The sequence below is a fragment of the Schistocerca piceifrons genome, chromosome 4, assembly GCF_021461385.2.
Source record: "Schistocerca piceifrons isolate TAMUIC-IGC-003096 chromosome 4, iqSchPice1.1, whole genome shotgun sequence".
NCBI classification, from domain to species: Eukaryota; Metazoa; Arthropoda; class Insecta; order Orthoptera; family Acrididae; genus Schistocerca; species Schistocerca piceifrons.
The window spans coordinates 528,707,330-528,726,485 of NC_060141.1; the positions used below are offsets into that span (position 1 = coordinate 528,707,330).

The 19,156-nt window shown below is 43.5% G+C and overlaps 1 protein-coding gene across 1 annotated transcript in view; it reads right to left on the reverse strand.

Moving 5' to 3' along the window:
• LOC124795983 (carboxyl-terminal PDZ ligand of neuronal nitric oxide synthase protein) overlaps window positions 1-19,156 on the reverse strand; it is a 975,569-nt gene that overhangs the window by 103,211 nt on the left and 853,202 nt on the right. The window lies entirely within an intron of this gene.

A 19,156-nucleotide genomic window follows, 5' to 3' on the forward strand; every position in this document is an offset into this window, starting at 1 on the left:
TGACTGCTCTAATGCACATGTGTTGTTTGCTGTTGTTACTGGCCATTAAAATTGCTACACCAAGAAGTAATGCAGATGATAAAATGGGTATTCATTGGACAAATATATATTACTAGAACTGACATGTGATTACATTTTCATGCGATTTGGGTGCATAGATCCTGAGAAATCAGTACCAAGAACAACAACCTCTGGCCGTAATAAAGGCCTTGATACGCCGAGGCATTGAGTCAGACAGAGCTTGGATGACGTGTACAGGTACAGCTGCCCATGCAGCTTCAGTTCATCAAGAGTAGTGACTGGCGTATTGTGACGAGCCAGTTGCTCGGCCACCATTGACCAGACGTTTTCATTTGGTGAGAGATCTGGAGAATGTGCTGGCCAGGGCAGCAGTGGAACATTTTCTGTATTCAGAAAGGCCCGTACAGGACCTGCAACATGAGGTCGTGCCTTATCCTGCTGAAATGTAGGGTTTCACAGGGATCAAATGAAGGATAGAGCCACGGGTCGTAACACATCTGAAATGTAACGTCCACTGTTCAAAATGCCGCCAATGCGAACAAGAGGTGACCGAGACGTGTAACCAATGATACCCCATACCATCACGCCAGGTGATACGCCAGTATGGCGATGAAGAATACACGCTTGCAACGTGCGTTCACCGCGATGTCGCCAAACACGGATGCGACCATCATGATGCTGTAAACAGAACATGGATTCATCCGAGAAAATGACGTTTTGCCATTCGTGCACCCAGGTTCGTCGTTGAGTACATCGCAGGCGCTCCAGTCTGTGATGCAGCGTCAAGGGTAACCGCAGCCACGGTCTCCGAGCTGATAGTCCATGCTGCTGCAAACGTCGTCGAACTGTTCGTGCAGATGGTTGTTGTCTTGAAAATTTCCCTATCTGATGACTCATGGATCGAGACTTGGCTGCACGATCCGTTACAGCCATGCGTATAAGATGCCTGTCATCTCGACTGCTAGTGGTACGAGGCCGCTGGGATCCAAGACGGCTTTCCGTATTACCCTCCTGAACCCACCGATTCCGTATTCTGCTAACAGTCATTGGATCTCGACCAACGCGAGCAGCAATGTCACGATACGATAAACAGCAATCGCGATACTCTACAATCCGACCTTTATCTAAGTCGGAAACGTGATGGTACGCATTTCTCCTCCTTACACGAGGCATCACGGCAACGTTTCACCAGGCAACGCCGATCAACAACTGTTTGTGTATGAGAAATCGGTTGGAAACTTTCCTCATGTCAGCACGTTTTAGGTGTCGTCACTGGCGCCAACCTTGTGTGTATATCACAGCATCTTCTTCCCATCGGTTAAATTTCGTGTCTGTAGCTCGTCATCTTCGTGGTGTAGCAATTTTAATGGCCAGTAGTGTAGTTCAAGCTGCCACCGTAGTTAGCGCGCTGCCGTCGCTTATACACTGGGAATAAAATTGCTGGGAACGTTTTGGACGGGTGGTGTACAAGCAACAAGAGTGGAGCCAAAACTGAACCGCGTTAGACGCCGTGATTACTCCTCTGTCAATAGAATTTCCTCATCTTGCTACGTCGGCTCGGTCGGGTGGTTCAGTGATGAGTCGGGGAAGACGAGACCACTGTATTCTAAGTGTACATACTTGCGCGTAGCTTGTTATAGGACAGCTGACAGCTCGGCCGGCGGAAAGCAACAATGGTGAGACCGGGGCGCGGGGCGGTGGTGCGCCGCTGCGGCCTCCCGCTCCCTGCCGGCAGCGCGCCAGCAGCGCATTGTGCGCCTGCCAAGGCGGCCGCCTCTTGACGTCACGCGCGCAGGAATAACAGCCGCGGCCAGTGGCGGCCACGCCGTGTCACCGGCGCGACGGCCCTCCGCAGCCGCCCCCTGCTCTGCGGCCGGCGAGCGCACACTCGCAGCCAAGTGCCGCGGCGACTCACCTACACATGCTGACGGGGCACAGCTACCACCGGCTCCCACGTCGTAGTTCCACTAATGGCGGTTAACATCGCAACACTATGAAGGCGGAATGCAACGTCTTGTTCTTTTCTTGGTCTTAACCCATACGGGATCGGCATGTTAATCCTAGTTTCGTGATGTTAGTGGTGTAGGTTGGCATACTGCCCTTCCTCTCTCCACACTTCTCCCTGGGGACAATATTAGTTCAAAAATGTTCAAATGTGTGTGAAATCTTATGGGACTTAACTGCCAAGGTCATCAGTCCCTAAGCTTACACACTACTTAAGCTAAATTATAGGACAAACACACACACCCATGCCCGAGGGAGGACTCGAACCTCCGCCGGGACCAGCCGCACAGTCCATGACTGCAGCGCCCAAGACCGCTCGGCTAATCCCGCGCGGCCTATATTAGTTACCCCATCTGTCTGCGTCTAGTGTCACCTCATCTAAACGTGTGAGAATATTTTCTAAATACACTGACAGAAAAAGTCGCAACACAAAAATATATTTAATACAGGATAACGATAATGTCGTCCGTTGATGCCTCATCTGTGCTCGACTAGAGACAGATGTGGCGGTCGATCAGGCCAAGGCAACATGTCGACACTCAGTAGAGCAATTTGGGTTCCAACAGCAGTTTGTGGGTGAGCTTTATCCTGTTGGGAAAAATCTCCTAGAATGACGTTCATGAATGGAAGCATGACAGGTCCAATCACCAGATTGACGTACAACTCTGCGGTAAGGTTGCGTGGGATAACCAGGAGAGTGTTCCTGGTGTCATACGAAATCGCGCCCCAGATCATAACTCCAGGTGTAGGTCCAGAGTGTCTAGTATACAGACAAGTTGTGCGCAGGCCCTCAGCTGGCCTCCTAACCAGGACTGTTGATATTTTTAATACTATCGGGTATCCGATGTATCGATATTTTCGATACAGCGAAAAAAATTGTCTACATGTTGATATACCGACGGGAAAAATATCGAACATTGGCGAAAGGAAAAAAATAACATCGGCTGCACATTGTAAATATACTGCCAGTTTTAGGACTTTATATTTAAGTACTGATTTATCATAACAGCCGCGCGGGATTAGCCGAGCGGTCTTAGGCGCTGCAGTCATGGACTCTGCGGCTGATCCCGGCGGAGTTCGAGTCCTCCCTCGGGCAGCATGGGTGTGTGTGATGGTCCTTAGGATAATTTAGGTTAAGTAGTGTGTAAGCTTAGGGACTGATGACCTTAGCAGTTAAGTCCCATAAGATTTCACACACATTTGAACATTTTATCATAACATATTCTATACATCAACAAGATAGCAGCCCGCTTATCCCACTTAGAGCAACAATTAAAGGAGAAAGATGCACTGTTGAACAGGCATGCTACGAAACTGCGGAACGGTTCACACCCTATAATCCCGTTTAGTGTATCACCTTTTCCAGAACCAGAATATTGCTCTGGTCTCCTAGTCGTGTCCCATTTGAAACGCACGATGTTGTTTGAATTATCCTTCTATTTACGCTGCACTCTTTTCCCAGTTACCAGCACAATGATGACTGGGGATAACAAGTCGGTTTTCAGCCATGTGGTAGTGTCGTTCTTTTTTTTTTTTTCAACACAATCACATGTGTTTCAGGCTTGATACCCTTCTTCTACTTAATCTTCAACGATCTTCGATTCTACATTTCAGAATGAAGTGTAATGGCTTGTATTATTTGTTAAGCAACGCATGCTCCTAGCACGCCATCAAGCTGCATTTGATGAGAATCAGCATCTCTGCTTTTTAGAGTGCACTTAGTATTACTTTTTTATTTCTGCTGTGTTTTACCGGTGAGACTAAAAATTCTCCCGCTTAACCACAGTTTCATAGCTTCTAGTAGGTTTACTAAGGTTTCTTTTCATATCGAACCTTCCTCTCCATACAGCAGAGCAATTCATACACCCTTGGCTAAAAAGTATTGAGCACCCTACAAATTTTTCGCGTGTGCTGTAAGTATAACAACAATAAGTAACTCTTTCGTTTTAAACGTAGTTCGTCGGCACCGACAAAGGCAAAAAATAATGACTCACCTCAAAGCCACCAGTAACACATCTGGTGTAATAAAATTTGCCATTTGACTGTTTTTCTGTGTACTAATCAGTTCACTACATTCGCTAGTTGTAGACACATGTCGCTAATGTAGTGATCTTTTGCTGTTTACATCTGTGACATCAGTGATGCTGCTGTATTACGTCTAAAAGAAAATAACTTAGTTAAGAAAAACGTGTACAGGTAAAGCTTTTTTGCATGAGCAAGGCAAATCGTAGAAGGACATTTCGAAAACTGTGAAATGTTCACTCCGATCTGTACAATACGCTTTTGAGCGATTCGCCGTGACCGGGTCTCATGTTGACAGGCTCAGAGCAGGACACAAACAGATCACATCAGACCTTGAGGACCAAATGACAGTAAGAGAGTCGTTAAAACTAGGAACTAAACCTCTTTAGACCTCGATGCTGAGTTGTCTGAAAGTTTTAACAAAAAAATATCCGCTTGCACCACTCTTAGACGACTCCAAGAAGCTGGTCTAAAAGGCTGTAAAGCCAAGAAGAAGCCATAGCTCTCGGACAAGAATAGAAAGGCGTGGTATAAATGGGCTCTAAAACACAAAATGTTCACCGAACAAAGATGTTCAAATATCGTGTGGCCTGACGAAGTTAACTTTCAGGTAGATTTGTCAATTTGGTGCTCTAAAACCACATACCAATTTGGATAAAAATCCAAATATATTAATTTAAAAGCTCATGAAAGAATCCTCTATAATATTTATTCATATTTCAGATGTTATGTACACCGGGTGTGACGTACGTCCGTCGCCGGATGGCTGAGGAATATAACCCAGAGTGTGTGGTACCTACCGTAAAACATGGCAAAGGGAGCATCATGAACTGGGGCTGCAGGAGTGGAAAAATTTACCGTATGTGAAGGCCGATGAATTCCACAAGTATAGAGACGTCCAAGAATCTGGCTTACTGCCTTCTTTTACAACGCTTTTTGACGATACAAGCATGGACGGCGTTTATTTCCAGCACGATAACTCAGTCTTCCATAAATCTGTCAGCACAAAGATATGCGTTCGGGAAAATTATTTTGCGCTTCTGGCCTGGCCTGCTCAATCACCGCACCTGAACCCCATAGAACATTTATGGGGTTTATTGAAGCGAAAAGTCAGGTGGCACACAATTAAACTAAAAGAAGAATTAAAAGACCGCCAGCGCTCTGAATGGAATGCCGTAAGCGCCAAATACTGTAAAAAGCTAGTGTGCTCTCTAGTAAAACGAATTTCTGCTGTAATAAGGGTAAAAAGTGGGCACACGAAATATTAATTTTTTGTTACTAACAAACATTTCATACTTGGCAAATTGTTCCCCTTCCTTTAATTCTCTTATTTATCCCAACACTCAAACTCACCTAGGGTGCACAACACCGAGGGCCAAGTGTGTATAAGGTTACACACTACGCTGACGTTATACAGAGGTCATTGTGTTACAGCTTCATATGTTTCATGCCTCCGAGTCACTCTCCTCATAAAATCAATATGGTATCGAACATTCTAGTGGAGATAGCACTGACGTCCATAATAGTTCAAATCGCAAGCAACTTCTGAAGCCTAGACTCGCACGCCACATAAATTGACGGGTATCAGTTTCCCCCGGATATAAAGACGTTAATTCCGGTGATTCTTAACCGCTGGTGGACTGATACAAATGCAAAATGAGAAATTTTTGACTAATTAGGGATATTAATATCAAGATACATCTTGATGACGTCTCTGACTTGCCTCTTAGGAAAACAATGCTGGTTCAGACCGATACAGGTAGGCCATAACGTAAGGGAGTTAATAATAACATAACCTAACCGTTAGTGATCCAACAAAACAAGGAAGATCAAGGTAACATCCCGCCGACGGAATGATTACTGGTGATGGCTACTTGGCCATCAGGATAAGACGTAGCAAGTGAATCGACTGTTGCATATACAGAGTGGTCATTGATAGTGATCGGGCCAAATATCTCACGAAATAAGCATTAAACGAAAAAACTACAAAGAACAAAACTCGTCTAGCTTGAAGGGGGAAACCAGATGGCGCTATGGTTGACCCGCTAGATGGCGACGCTATAGGTCAAACGGATATCAACTGCGTTTTTGTAAATAGGAACACCCATTTTTTATCAGATATTCGTGTAGTGCGTAAAGAAATATGAATGTTTTTAGTTGGACACTTTTTTCGCTTTGTGATAGATGGCGCTGTAATAGTCATAAACGTGTAAGTACGTGGTATCATGTAACACTCCGTCAGTGCGGACGGTATTTGCTTCGTTATACATTACCCGTGTTAAAATGGACCGTTTACCAATTGCGGAAAAGGTCGATATCCTGTTGATGTACGGCTATTGTGATCAAAACGCCCAACGGGCGTGTGCTATGCATGCTGCTCGGTATCCTGGACGACATCATCCAAGTGTCCGGACCGTTGGGCGGATAGTTACGTTATTTAAGGAAACAGGAAGTTTTCAGCCACATGTGAAACGTCAACCACGACCTGCAACAGATGATGATGCCCAAGTAGGTGTTTTAGCTGCTGTCGCGGCTAATCCGCACATCAGTAGCAGACAAACTGCGCGAGAATCGGGAATCTCAAAAACGTCGGTGTTGAGAATCGTACATCAACATCGACTGCACCCGTACCATATTTCCATGCACCAGGAATGGCATGGCGACGACTTTGAACGTCGTGCGTCGTGTACAGTTCTGCCACTGGACACAAGAGAAATTACGGGACGATGACAGATTTTTTGCACGCGTTCTATTTAGCGACGAAGCGTCATTCACCAACACCGGTAAGTTAACCGGCATAATATGCACTATTTGGCAGCGGAAAATCCACGATGGCTGCGACAAGTGGAACATCAGCGACCTTTAAGGGTTACTGTATGGTGCGGCTTTATGGGAGGGAGGATAATTGGCCCCCATTTTATCGATGGCAATCTATATGGTGCAATGTATGCTGATTTCCTACGTAATGTCCTACCGATGTTACTACTGGATGTTTGACTGCATGACAGAATGGCGATGTACTTCCAACTTGATGGATGTCCGGCGTGCGGTTGAAGCGGTATTGAATAGCATATTTCATGACCGGTGGATTGGTCGTCGAAGCACCAGACCATGGCCCGCACGTTCACCGGATCTGACGTCACCGGATTGCTTTCTGTGGGGAAAGTTGAAGGATACTTGCTGTCGTGATCCACAGACAACGCCTGACATCATGCGTCAGCGCATTGTCAATGCATGTGCGAAGATTACTGAAGGCAATCGCTGTTGAGAGGAATGTCGTTACACGTATTGCCAAATGCATCATTTTGAGCATTTATTGCATTAATGTGGTATTTACAGGTAATCACACTGTAACAGCATGCCTTCTCAGAAATGATAAGTTCACAAAGGTTTACAGGGTCACAATGTGGCCATCGTCTGTGACGTGGAAAACATCAATACGACAGTCATACTATTGTTAAACACTTCCCAACACTTCATGGCCGACATCAGCGACCGCATTAAATATTCTTCGTTGTTGGCTCCTCTGAGTGCCTGGAATCGATATCGTGTGTACGAGACTACGTCTTTGCTAGATTCAAGAGTACGTGTTTACCTTCCTTGCAATAGGGAGCAACCGGCGTGTGTAGAATTCATGGGAGCGGTCGGCCTCGCCGTCGCAGTCCTGTGTTGGAGGACGTGATGGCGGTCTCTCCACTCATAGGTCAGGTTTCCTGCCTGGTCTTCGTACCCTCACGTGGCCGAGCGGGAAGCTTCAACTTGGCCCCTTGGTCTCTGGTGCGTTTCCCGTAGTCCAGACCGGGCTGTCAGCGTCGAGAAGTGCCTTAAGAACGAACTTGGTCAAAGTGCAGTAACATTTGCGCACGACACCGACCGCTATGAAATTGTTACTCCAGGGCGGTCACAGAGGAAAATGGTTTTGGTGAGAATCTTATGTCAAAAACTGCTCCTTCGGATCTCACCTGTAACTTATAGTGAACTTTAATTATTGCTATCCACCATGGTGGGCGTTGCGTGTTTGTGTTCACCAGTGTCATTTAATCTGGGTGCTAACACGCACTTATATTCCGTGCATGATAACTGTCGAATATTGTGTTTTCCTTTTTTTAATTGCCTCAACTGTGAAATCCCTTGTTAACATAACTATTATTTCTCGTTTTTGAGTTATGTTGATCTCTGGAGTGCCAAAGCAGAATATAGTTTATAACACTTAACTATCTTTGTTATATTCTGCTGTAATATTAAATCTTTCGAAGTTTTGGCCAAGTATCTTTGTGCATCTCCCGTGCTTATAGTGGCCACATTTTATCTGCGTTTAAATAGATGTTTCAGTGCTCTAAAGTCTGTTTTGAATTCTGTTTCTTTCTATCTGTTATAGTAATCCATTTTTTTTACGCTGTCCATTTGTTAGTACCATTGCAAGGTGCCAGTAGATTGATCACGCCAACACCAGTGAATTAAAAGTAGAACTATACTTCATTTATTATTTGAAACAAGAGTGATTGGTTTATAAAACTGGTTAAAGTGTTTAGTGTTTAATAATGTCACTGATATTCTAAAGTAACCGTTGTTAATAGATTCAGCTACCAAAAAGTTGTACTTGTTCATTTCACGGATATTTACTTTTCGTGTTGAATTTGGGAAAAGTCTTTATGATGAAACGTGTATATATGTTTGTAAAATAATTGTGTATTTGTCAATCTGTGGCAGTATCGTGATTAAAATTGTCCTTACCATTCCCCCCCCCCCCCTCCCAACCCCCCACCCCGCCTCTACCAAAAAAAAAAGCTGTGGCAACTCTTCAAAATTACGTACAGATACGAACACGCGATCAGTGACGTAACCCTATAAGAGGAAACCGCATAGAATTAAATTACATGATTGTGGAGGCCATTGCAGAGGAGAACTATCGCGATGGGAAGTAGCTGGAATCCTATTCTGAGACAGTTCGGCACTGAAGTAATCAAGTAAGTTTGAAACAATAGTGTGGTGGAGGACCGCCGTGCTCCGAAATGAAGCCTTCACTGTCTTTCTATAATTGTAGTGCAAGCCATTATATCTCCATCTCCAGGTATATTAAACCAGTCACAGTTCTGTCTGCAAAGAAAAATCATGAACTGTTGAAGAGAACATGGTACAAAATACTTTAATTCTACGTGACTCACGGATGTGTTCCACAATCATGTGTGAATGTTTTGCGCTGCAAACACGTACGCACGCACGATTCACATTTCCAGACACATGAACAAGAATTCATCAGCGAAACTGTCGTTTTCCAGTAGCCGCTGCAAGTTTCTTCAGAAGTCAGAACAGAGCTCGTTGTCCCGAGCAGGCAGCGAATGTAACAATTGCAGCTGGTATGGTTTTACAGCTTACGCTCGCGTAAAGTCTGCCAGACAGTTGACTGCAATATTGTTGATGTCTTCGGAATCTTGGCGAATGATTCACGCACACTCTCCATCAGCCAGTCTCATGGACTGTGTTGTACCACTCACGGATTGCCTAACACTTGATACGAAATTGTTGCTGAACCGTCACAACTGACTCACATTTACCGAATTCAACGATACAAACCGCACGCATCGTTCCTTTATACACCACGTTCTGACACGCCTGTCCCAAAGGTGCGCTCTGCAATTACCACAGATGGAGATGGTTCCTATCCACAGATGCGTACCATTGTCCTGTATGTCCTATAGTTTCCGTGCAGTGTCTTATGAAATTCCGGATGAACTTTTGAATAAGACTCTTTCTAAACAGTCTGACATTCTATAATAATTAAACTATGAGATAGCGGTGTCATGAAGACGCCGGACTCACGTTCAGAAGGATGGCGGCTTAAGAACTGCCATCAAGATTTACATTTTCTGGTGTTTCCGCAAATCGTGTGATCCAAATACCAGGAACGAAAAGGACGATATCTTTCACCATTCTTTCCCAGTCCGAGATTATGCCCCATCTCTCATAATGTCTATGGAACGTTAAATAGTATTCTTCGAACATAGCTGCTAAGGTTCAATGACCGTGTCAGAATTATATTAGAACAAATAAGCCCTCGGTCACAAATATTAAGTCAAAATTGACCAGGTTTCGTCTTCAGAATTAAACTAACTGTTCTAAAACATAATAGGTATATAAGACATTAATAAACTAAAGTATGTACTGACTGGAAAGAGTTTTGTTACAACCCGTGTTCGCTCAGGTACGAGCAGCCCTTAGTGGCTCGCCATCTTACCTTATTTACAACTTTTCATGACTTCGCCTTCCGGCTTATATTTTTTTAGCATGTGACTTGTAAGTACTGCATCTCTTTCCAGCCAGTACACACTTTAGTTTATTAATGTCTTATATACCGATTATATTTTAGAACAGTTAGTTTAACTCTGAAGACAATGCTCACAGTAGCGTCGAAACCTGGTCAATTTTGACTTAATATTTGTGACCGAGGGCTCTTTTGTTCTAATATAGTATTCTTCCTTTCTTGTAAAATAAAATTTTGCAAGTCTGTCATTGTACGTAATAGTTCACCTTCCAGGATAAAATCAGCTAAAAGCGGAAAGACTAATCAGAAATGGTTCAAATGGCTCTGAGCACTATGGGACTCAACATCTGAGGTCATCAGTCCCCTAGAACTTAGAACTACTTAAACCTAACTAACCTAAGGACATCACACACATCCATGCCCGAGGCGGCATTCGAGCCTGCGACCGTAGCAGTCACGCGGTTCCGGACTGAAGTGCCTAGAACGGCACGGCCACCGCGGCCGGCTATTAATCAGAAATGCTTTAGGCGTACCGACATGAAGTTCAGCAGATTCAGAAATATTCTATAAACGGAAAGGAATACACGAAAAAAACTGCAAGGTATTGTATAAACTCGTTGGCAAGAAGGATAGTGAACATAATGGTTGTACGAGTGTAAGTAAGGCAAGAGGTGTCCCTAATGCACGGAACGAGAGAGAATCCGTGAAAAGTGAGGAAGAACTACATGCTAGAAATTAAAATATATCACTTCTACGTTAACTGAAGGCACAGAAGTTACTGGTCGTAAAATATAGGGGTCATGTGTATGTTATTAGATTTAAGCTTTAGACTTCCCCTTTGTAATCAGTTCTCAGATCTGACAAAGAAAATAATATTGACTTTACTTGCAACAAGACGTAAAAGTTCAACATTTGTTGATCAGTCTAATTACGGAAGTGACAGCAGACATAATCATGCTCCTGCTTACAGTCGGGTATCTCCGCTTCATGAGCGTAGTAATTCGAAACTATCTTCCCATTCAGTTTCTGTCGGTGACATTCATCGATATGTTTTATGGAGCTCAAACGATCGTATAACACTAACGACATCGCACATGCATCCCAATTTGAAAGATTTATAACAAGCATCACTCGACAACATAATTTCAAAGTCTGAAAACAGGCTAATTGACTTGTAGGTTTTACTAAGACGTCACTAAAAAGATCATCTCCATTACCCAACTGACAGAGCTCGTTTCAAATACGGAAGCAGCGTACTCAGATAATCGATTTGAACAAAAACGGAGAGGAGGAGGAGGAGGAGGAGAAGAGACAGGGAGACAGAGAGAGAGAGGAAGCTGTAGAGAGAGAGAGAGAGAGAGAGAGAGAGAGATAGAGAGAGAGGAAGCTGTAGAGAGAGAGAGAGAGAGAGAGAGACGGATGGCGAGCCTAATTGTGTATTTTTCGTATGCCGTGTCGGACACATGAATCATATTGATCTTACACATTAATACGAGGGCTATCCACAAAGTACATTACGTTGTGTTATTAAAAATAAACAAAGTATTGGAAAATTTTTTTACTATATACAGATGAAAGCCACACTTGAATACTACTTTTCTACATAGTTGCCATTTAAATTAAGGCACTTATCGTAGCGATGGACGAGCTTGGAAATTCCTTCGTCGTAAAATTCGGCCGCCTGCGCCTTCAACCACGTGGTTACCTCTTCTTGAAGCTGTGCGTCGTCATCAAAACGCTGCATAGCCAACCACTTCTTCATTGCTGGGAATAAGTGGAAGTCGCTCGGTGCCAGGTCGGGACTGTACGGCGGAGGAGGAAACAACTCCCACTTAAAAGATTCGAGAACTTCACGAGTGGCATTTGCCGTGTGGGCCCGGGCGTTGTCGTGAATCAGCAATATCTTTGAGCCCAACTTTGCCCTGCGCTTGTTTTGTATTGCTCTTCTGAGGTTGTGCAGAGTTTGGCAATACCTTTGAGAGATTATTGTAGTGCCTCTTTCCAGGAAATCCACAAAAATCACACCTTTTCTGTCCCGAAAGACAGTCGCCACCTGGTTGGAGGCGCAGGCGGCCGAATTTTACGACGAATGAATTTCCAAGCTCGTCCATCGCTACAATAAGTGCCTTAATTTAAATGGCAACTATGTAGAAAAGTAGTATTTAAGTGTGGTTTTCATCTGTATATAATACAAAAATTTCCAATACTTTATTTATTTTTAATTCCAAAACGTAATGTACTTTGTGGATAGCCCTCGTACTTTTGTTGTAGTGGCGTCTCCAACTTCAAGCTGATGTCTAGATGATTCTTTCACGATGTCTTCGTTTTCGAAGTGCTGTCAAATTGTTAACTGTCCTCTTTCTCCTATTCCTTTCGTGAGCTTTTAAGCTCTGTGCTCGTAGATGAGGAAACCAAGAGGACGATGCGCTGCTGTTATGATTTGAAGCGGCGTAGTGAATACGAGAGCGTGAAAGCCAAGAAAAAATTTATAGTTGGAGACAGAGAGATTGTGTAAGAGTTTGGCACCATGCTGGTTCACAGACTGGGCGCAGTAGAGAACGCTACCGTAGCGACATGGGAACGGCAACAGCCATTCGATCAGACAGATTCACTGGATCAAAACCATAGAAGGAATGCCATGCTAAATGCGACTGAGAGAGACTGGAAACAGATGCAGGCAGTAGGCGGTAGGCAGCAGGCAGTAGAACAGAAGAGCTCTGAATTCAAGATCGTAACAAACGAAACAATTTAGTCACAAACGCTTAAATTGAGTGATCCCCTGAGACCGTTGTACTTGCTATAAACGGGAAACTAGTTGGTACCAGCTAGTAACTAAATACAGTACATCCACAGCCTAATGAAACTATGTGAGGAGGCGGTATAAAAACAAGAACTTCAGGTGTCACAAAGGTCTTTACGTTGCTTCATATGACCTGACGATGACTGCAGGTTACGAATGATTTTTACATGATGAGTGAGCGGTGATTGTTGTCTCGATAAATGAAAGAATAAAGAACACGTGGAAACACTGAAAAAGAGTGTAGTCAAAAAAATTGACATGACATGGATATTAAACGTTATTTCAGGAAATGGAAAGTGAAAATAATGACTCGCAGAAGAAAAACCAAATAGATGGTGTTAATGTATCGAAGTCCTGTAGACCAGAAGAGCAGTTTCGAATGGCGATTAAAAGGTGAAAAATGGTTTGGAGGAAACTGGCCAGTCATTAGGGACAGTTAGACATCGACAGACAACCGATTGATTTTTGGTGACACGACTGAATAGTGCTAGAAAGTCACCTCTAACCCACAATTACAATATTGGAAGATTTAATTTGGTCACTGCTAAGACCAGCAGGAACTGAAGGGATTACATTATTTGATCTGGTAGCCTTTATCTATGAAACTAGTAGATTGACAGAATAGCATTAAGATGTGTCATGTAGAATGGTAGGGTGGATAAATGTGAAAGCTATTGGTGGATCAGATTGAAATCTGAAGCTTCTAAATTTCTGATTTCAATAATGAACACAAGAATAAAATGAAAAATGAAAGCGCCACTGGACAGACATCGGCATGGATTGATAAAATTAATGTATCAAGGAAACAATTGCTGTGTTGCATTTTGTAATCTAAATATGTATAAAGTAACCATTAGTTGTGACGTTGTGGAGGATCTACAGAAAGATATGGGCAAGGTGAGATGAAAAAAAAAATGTTCGCAATCTTGAGAAGTATGGGAATACAATATAAAAACCTGCAAACAATTTCAACCGTCTTGAAGTGGGGGGTGATAAAAGTGTAAGATAATGGACAAGTCATAGTTGCTGTTTTCGACAGTTGAATAGTTGTAAGGGAAAAATCAATGATACAATGCACTGAGGCTGTACGTGTTTCGCCCTCAGTGATGTGTTGCAAGTAGGCAAGTGATGTAGCCAGGCGCTGAAAGATACACCAAGGAAGCACTTTGCAATATTTCAAGGAATAAGAAAAGACGGCTGCGATAATCTACTGGAAGATGGGTGGCTGGCATTAGTAAACATGGAGAGAGCAACATATATGGGAATTGGTGAAGATCGTAATGCACGGAGGAGAAATATATATACCAGCAGGTTAACCAGGTTTTCACTTTACTTATTTATGCCAATAATATATTACGAAATGAAGTCATGGAGCAGTAATAAACTAAGTTCATTTACTTGTATTATTCGCAATTTTTCTCCAGATAATAAATGACAAGTATGTGAAGTTCGGGAAAATTTCTTCATGTTTTCTAGCATAAGGCTTTGCATGCCAACCTACCTTTCCAGTCCCACTGGATTTGATCATAATATTTGTCGTTTTGAATAGCTTTTACATTACATCCATTCACCATCACACACCTAGGAGATAAAATCGTGACAACCACCAAACAGCCCATCAACCCCAAAAATTATGGATTCAGTAGTATTAACGTAGATTTTTCAAAACTTTTACACGGCACTCCCGTCACACACTCAGGGGTGTCTTATCTAAACAGTGTCAAATTTGGCCCTACGGTTAAGCTGGAACACACACACAACCGAGCGAGGTGGCGCAGTGGTTAGACACTGGACTCGCATTCGGGAGGACGACGGTTCAATCCCGCGTCCGGCCATCCTGATTTAGGTTTTCCGTGATTTCCCTAAATCACTCCAGGCAAATGCCGGGATGGTTCATCTGAAAGGGCACGGCCGACTTCCTTCCCCATTCTTCCCTAATCCGATGAGACCGATGACCACGCTGTCTGGTCTCCTTCCCCAAACCAACCAACACACACACACACACACACACACACACACACACCTGAATGACTAATTGTCTGAATAAATAAGCTGTTGGCTGGAGCCCAAAGTTCATAGTTCCGTCTTCTAGATATCTGAAACTAACTAAAAAGTGTCGCAAAGTTTTCAGAAAACAGAGATTTTAACAGTGAACAGATGGTCAGAATCACACTACTGGTAGAGATAATTACTGCCACACACGGATTTCAGCACTTCATTGTTTATATCCTCAGTGTTACGTCTTGAGATCCTCAGTGAGAGAAGAACCGATGATTAAACATGAGTTGCCAGAAGCTATCATACTGCTGCACGTAATATTTTAACGTAATGTCGACTTATCCCACAGAGGATCTGAAAATGAGAACGTAAACACTGAATCGCTGAAATTTGTGTCAAACCGTAATAATTCATTTGAACGGTGTGATACTAACGATGTAGTCACAGTCGAAACTTTACAACGGCCTGCAAAGCATTTCAGATACCTAGAAAGGAGATCGATGCATTTCGTGCTCCAGCCTATTGCACTGGTGCGCACGATTTAAATTTTACTGTTATCCTGAAAGCCATTTTTAACGGCGTCCTTTTAAAACCAGTATTTATTACGTGACAGGAATGCCTCAGCGGGTCGTAAATAACAGAACGAGGAAACAAGATTTGGCATGCTGAAAGCCCGCCCACCTGTGACCGCCATCTCTCTAGCTAGGGATTCCGCGCGGACGAGCTGGCCCATTGACAGATTTTGCAATGTCTGCTCCTGAGAGCGAAGGTTGCAGTGCCGACATCGAGGCTAACGTTTATCAGGACAGCAGGAGAAGACCAGAAAATTACTTCCGCAGTGTAAATCTAAATACCGTGACTTACATCAATACATATACTCCGCTCCTCTATGAGTTCTAATTTCTCCAATTTTCTCGTATTGGCCATTTTGCTCGACGGTTGTGGGAGGAAGTAAAATGTTGTCCGACTATACCTAGACCGTAATCTTCGAGTTTTCAACTTCTCCGAGATACAAAATGCTTCTCTTGTACTTGAGCCGTGGCGGGAGTAGTGCCAGGGCTATCTTTGGTTAGGCACTATCGATTCCCTCTGGCAGAAGTTTGTCTTTGGAGCCTGGGCCGGCTCAGGAAATAGCGAGCAGTACGGAGTGGAAATAGACAACAACGTTGGGCACGGCACGCGGAAGGGCGCGTATTAGCGAGACGTTGGATAGACGACAGCGAGCAGGTGTGCCTGAGTACGGGCGGCAGTTAGCGCTTGATCGTACTGGGGTCAGTAAAGAGCGGGCCGGCGCTGTGGCTTCTTGGCAACCTCGTGAAGCTATGCATGTGCTCGCTTCCGTGAAGGAACACGCTGTTACTATCGGATTAAGCAGCGTCTGGTGTCTTCGCCACATCGATCCAACAGCTGGCATCAAGTTAAGCAATTCAAGTCCAAACAACAATTAGTGAAATATGATGATGATTGCTCTTGAGGCAGCAAAGCGTTGCAAGGACTGTGATGTGATATTTCATGCCTCTTATTAAGTGTGTGCTTCGCTCCTTAATAGTATTGTTCTTACTTCAGCCGGCAAGTGTCTAAAACATTGATACGTGTGCGCAGCCTTACCGAACGATCTATATTCCGTGTCTAAAAACTGCCGTATGGTACCTTACAGGCCCACATAAGGTGCTCCATGTGATGCTTGGGTTTTAATGAGCCAGTTCCGTTTGCATCATTCGTGTACGTGGTACTGCTTAAAGGAATGAAACCAGTTTTATTATTGTCAATTTTGTAGAAGTAGTTTTCTATTTAAGTTTGAGTATTAAGGTGAAGGAAGGGTTGTTTGGTTCCCTGTTGTCGCTTCTGATTTATGTTTCAGAGATCGGAAGCAGTGGGCCACCGAAGTGCAGAGCCTCCCCTTTTAAATTACTAGCGGGCGTGCGGGCTGTGGACTTCGCCTGTGCTCGCGTGTCCTGTTTGGTTCCGATTTCGGTGTTCTGAATGGGGTGGAAGTACAAACAGAGTCCACATCTTAATTCGAAGATAAGTACTCAGTCGCCTCCACCGTTCGTGGCCAAGTCGCGGCCTCGCAATCTCGGGCCTCAGTTATTGTACAAGTGGCAGTTTTCTAAAACTTGTGGTGGCTCTGCAAGGTTGCCCGGGTTAAATGTTTCAGATATATGTCTTAAGGATTTTGAGGGATTTCTAGAAGAATGTGTCTTAATTGAAACCGTTTTCTAAAATTTTGGTGCAATTCAGCCTTAGTGACGTATGTCAATTTTGATGGGAAAATAACTGGGTTATTATTGATCAAACTGTCTATAACCTTGTAAAGTTGTTTGGTAATATCTCGGCCGGGAGGGTCAGTTTTCAATCTATGTGGAAATAATAATTGATGTCTTGGTTATTTGATGTAAAGTTTATTTTAAATGATTTACTTGGCCCGAGTGGTGGTTTTTTAAAATGTTTTTAAAGAGATTAATTCATTTGTGGTTTTATATAACAAGCAGTTTGTGCAGTTTGCCTGAATGGCGTTTCTTAAAGAAATTATCGCCGGTCGCGGTGGCCTAGCGGTTCTAGGCGCTACAGTCTGGAACTGCGCGACCGCTACGGCCGCAGGTTCGAATCCTGCGTCGGGCATGGGTGTTTGTGATGTCCTTAGGTTAGTTAGGTTTAAGTAGTTCTAAGTTCTAAGGGACTGATGACCTCAGAAGTTAAGTCCCATAGTGCTCAGAGCCATTTGAACCATTTTGAAAGAAATTATCTGATTTATGATTGTAATTCTCTTAATGATTTATCTATGATGCAAATAAATATGTTGAAATGAATTGGTCATTGTATGGGTGAAGTCCTTAAGGAAATTGCAGTTATAGAAATAACGTTCCAGTAGTGTCTGCCACAAGAGTTTGTTGGTCATCTACCCAATGCTCTCGTGTTTAGTTAACAATTCCGCGACGAAACGAACGGTTGTTCTTGGATCGTCTCTGTCTGTTGTATTAATCCAACCTGGTTAGAGCCTCAGACTAAAAAGCAATAATTGAGACTCAGTCGAAATATGTTTTGTAAACCACTTCTTTCGTGGATGAATTATTTTTCCTTATGATTGTTCCAGTGAACGTCTGCTTGACATTTGCTTTTACTGCAGTTTGTGTTTTGTAGGCATTCCACTAGATGTCGTTCCGAATTTTTACTCGTAGGTATAACTGCGCTAGGAGTCGCGAGCAGAAGATCTTCTATGCAAGATGCAATGCAGAGTTGATCTTGGTTACTGTTCCAGTAATTTCTCATCAAAACTTCAATCGAACGGCAGTGGATTTTGCCTATTTATGCTCAATACATACACTGCCGGAAAAAAATTAGTACGCCTGGAAACACGATGTAGGCTTTGATCCGATGACGGGATATGCCGCTGATAATGTTTGCAGCGTCGTCTGCCAATAGGTAGTGAAGTGGAGTAGCTGCCAGATCGCCATTTGTGTTTACTCTTTAATAGGTAAGGTTAAAAGCCGGAAGCGTCAGTGTGGTGCAAACGTGTGCAGCAAGTAGCAACCATGTCACAGAGATGTATACGTGCTTCCTACAATCAACTGAGCGAGTTTGAAAGAGGTAAATTTAGGGCCTTCCGAGTGTCGGAATGGCCCTTTCAGAAAAAATTTTTAAATTTACTTCCATTTCCTGCGGGACCATCGACATTTAAGGGCCTTCAATGAATTTGTGACGTCACACTAGTCGGCTTGTCCACCACACTTTGCGAACTTTCGTCTCCGTGTAAGGGACACAGGAAATGAATATTTAATTGAAAAGATACCCACTAAAGGTCTTAATTTTGTGTGTACTATCGAGAACTTGCTACCATTTAAACGTGCAGACAAGAATTGTTAAACTCTCCTGAAACAGTCACTCGCTCTCGCCGGAGGCGGCTGCTGGTACTCGTAAGACCTACAGTGTCACGTGCTGTGACGTACGAGCCGCGACCTGCGTTGCTCGTAGGCGTCGCTTTATGGAGCCAACGCAGTGTGGTGCCACAAACGAGAAAAGAAGGAAACTTTAATCGCTGAGGCCTTTGT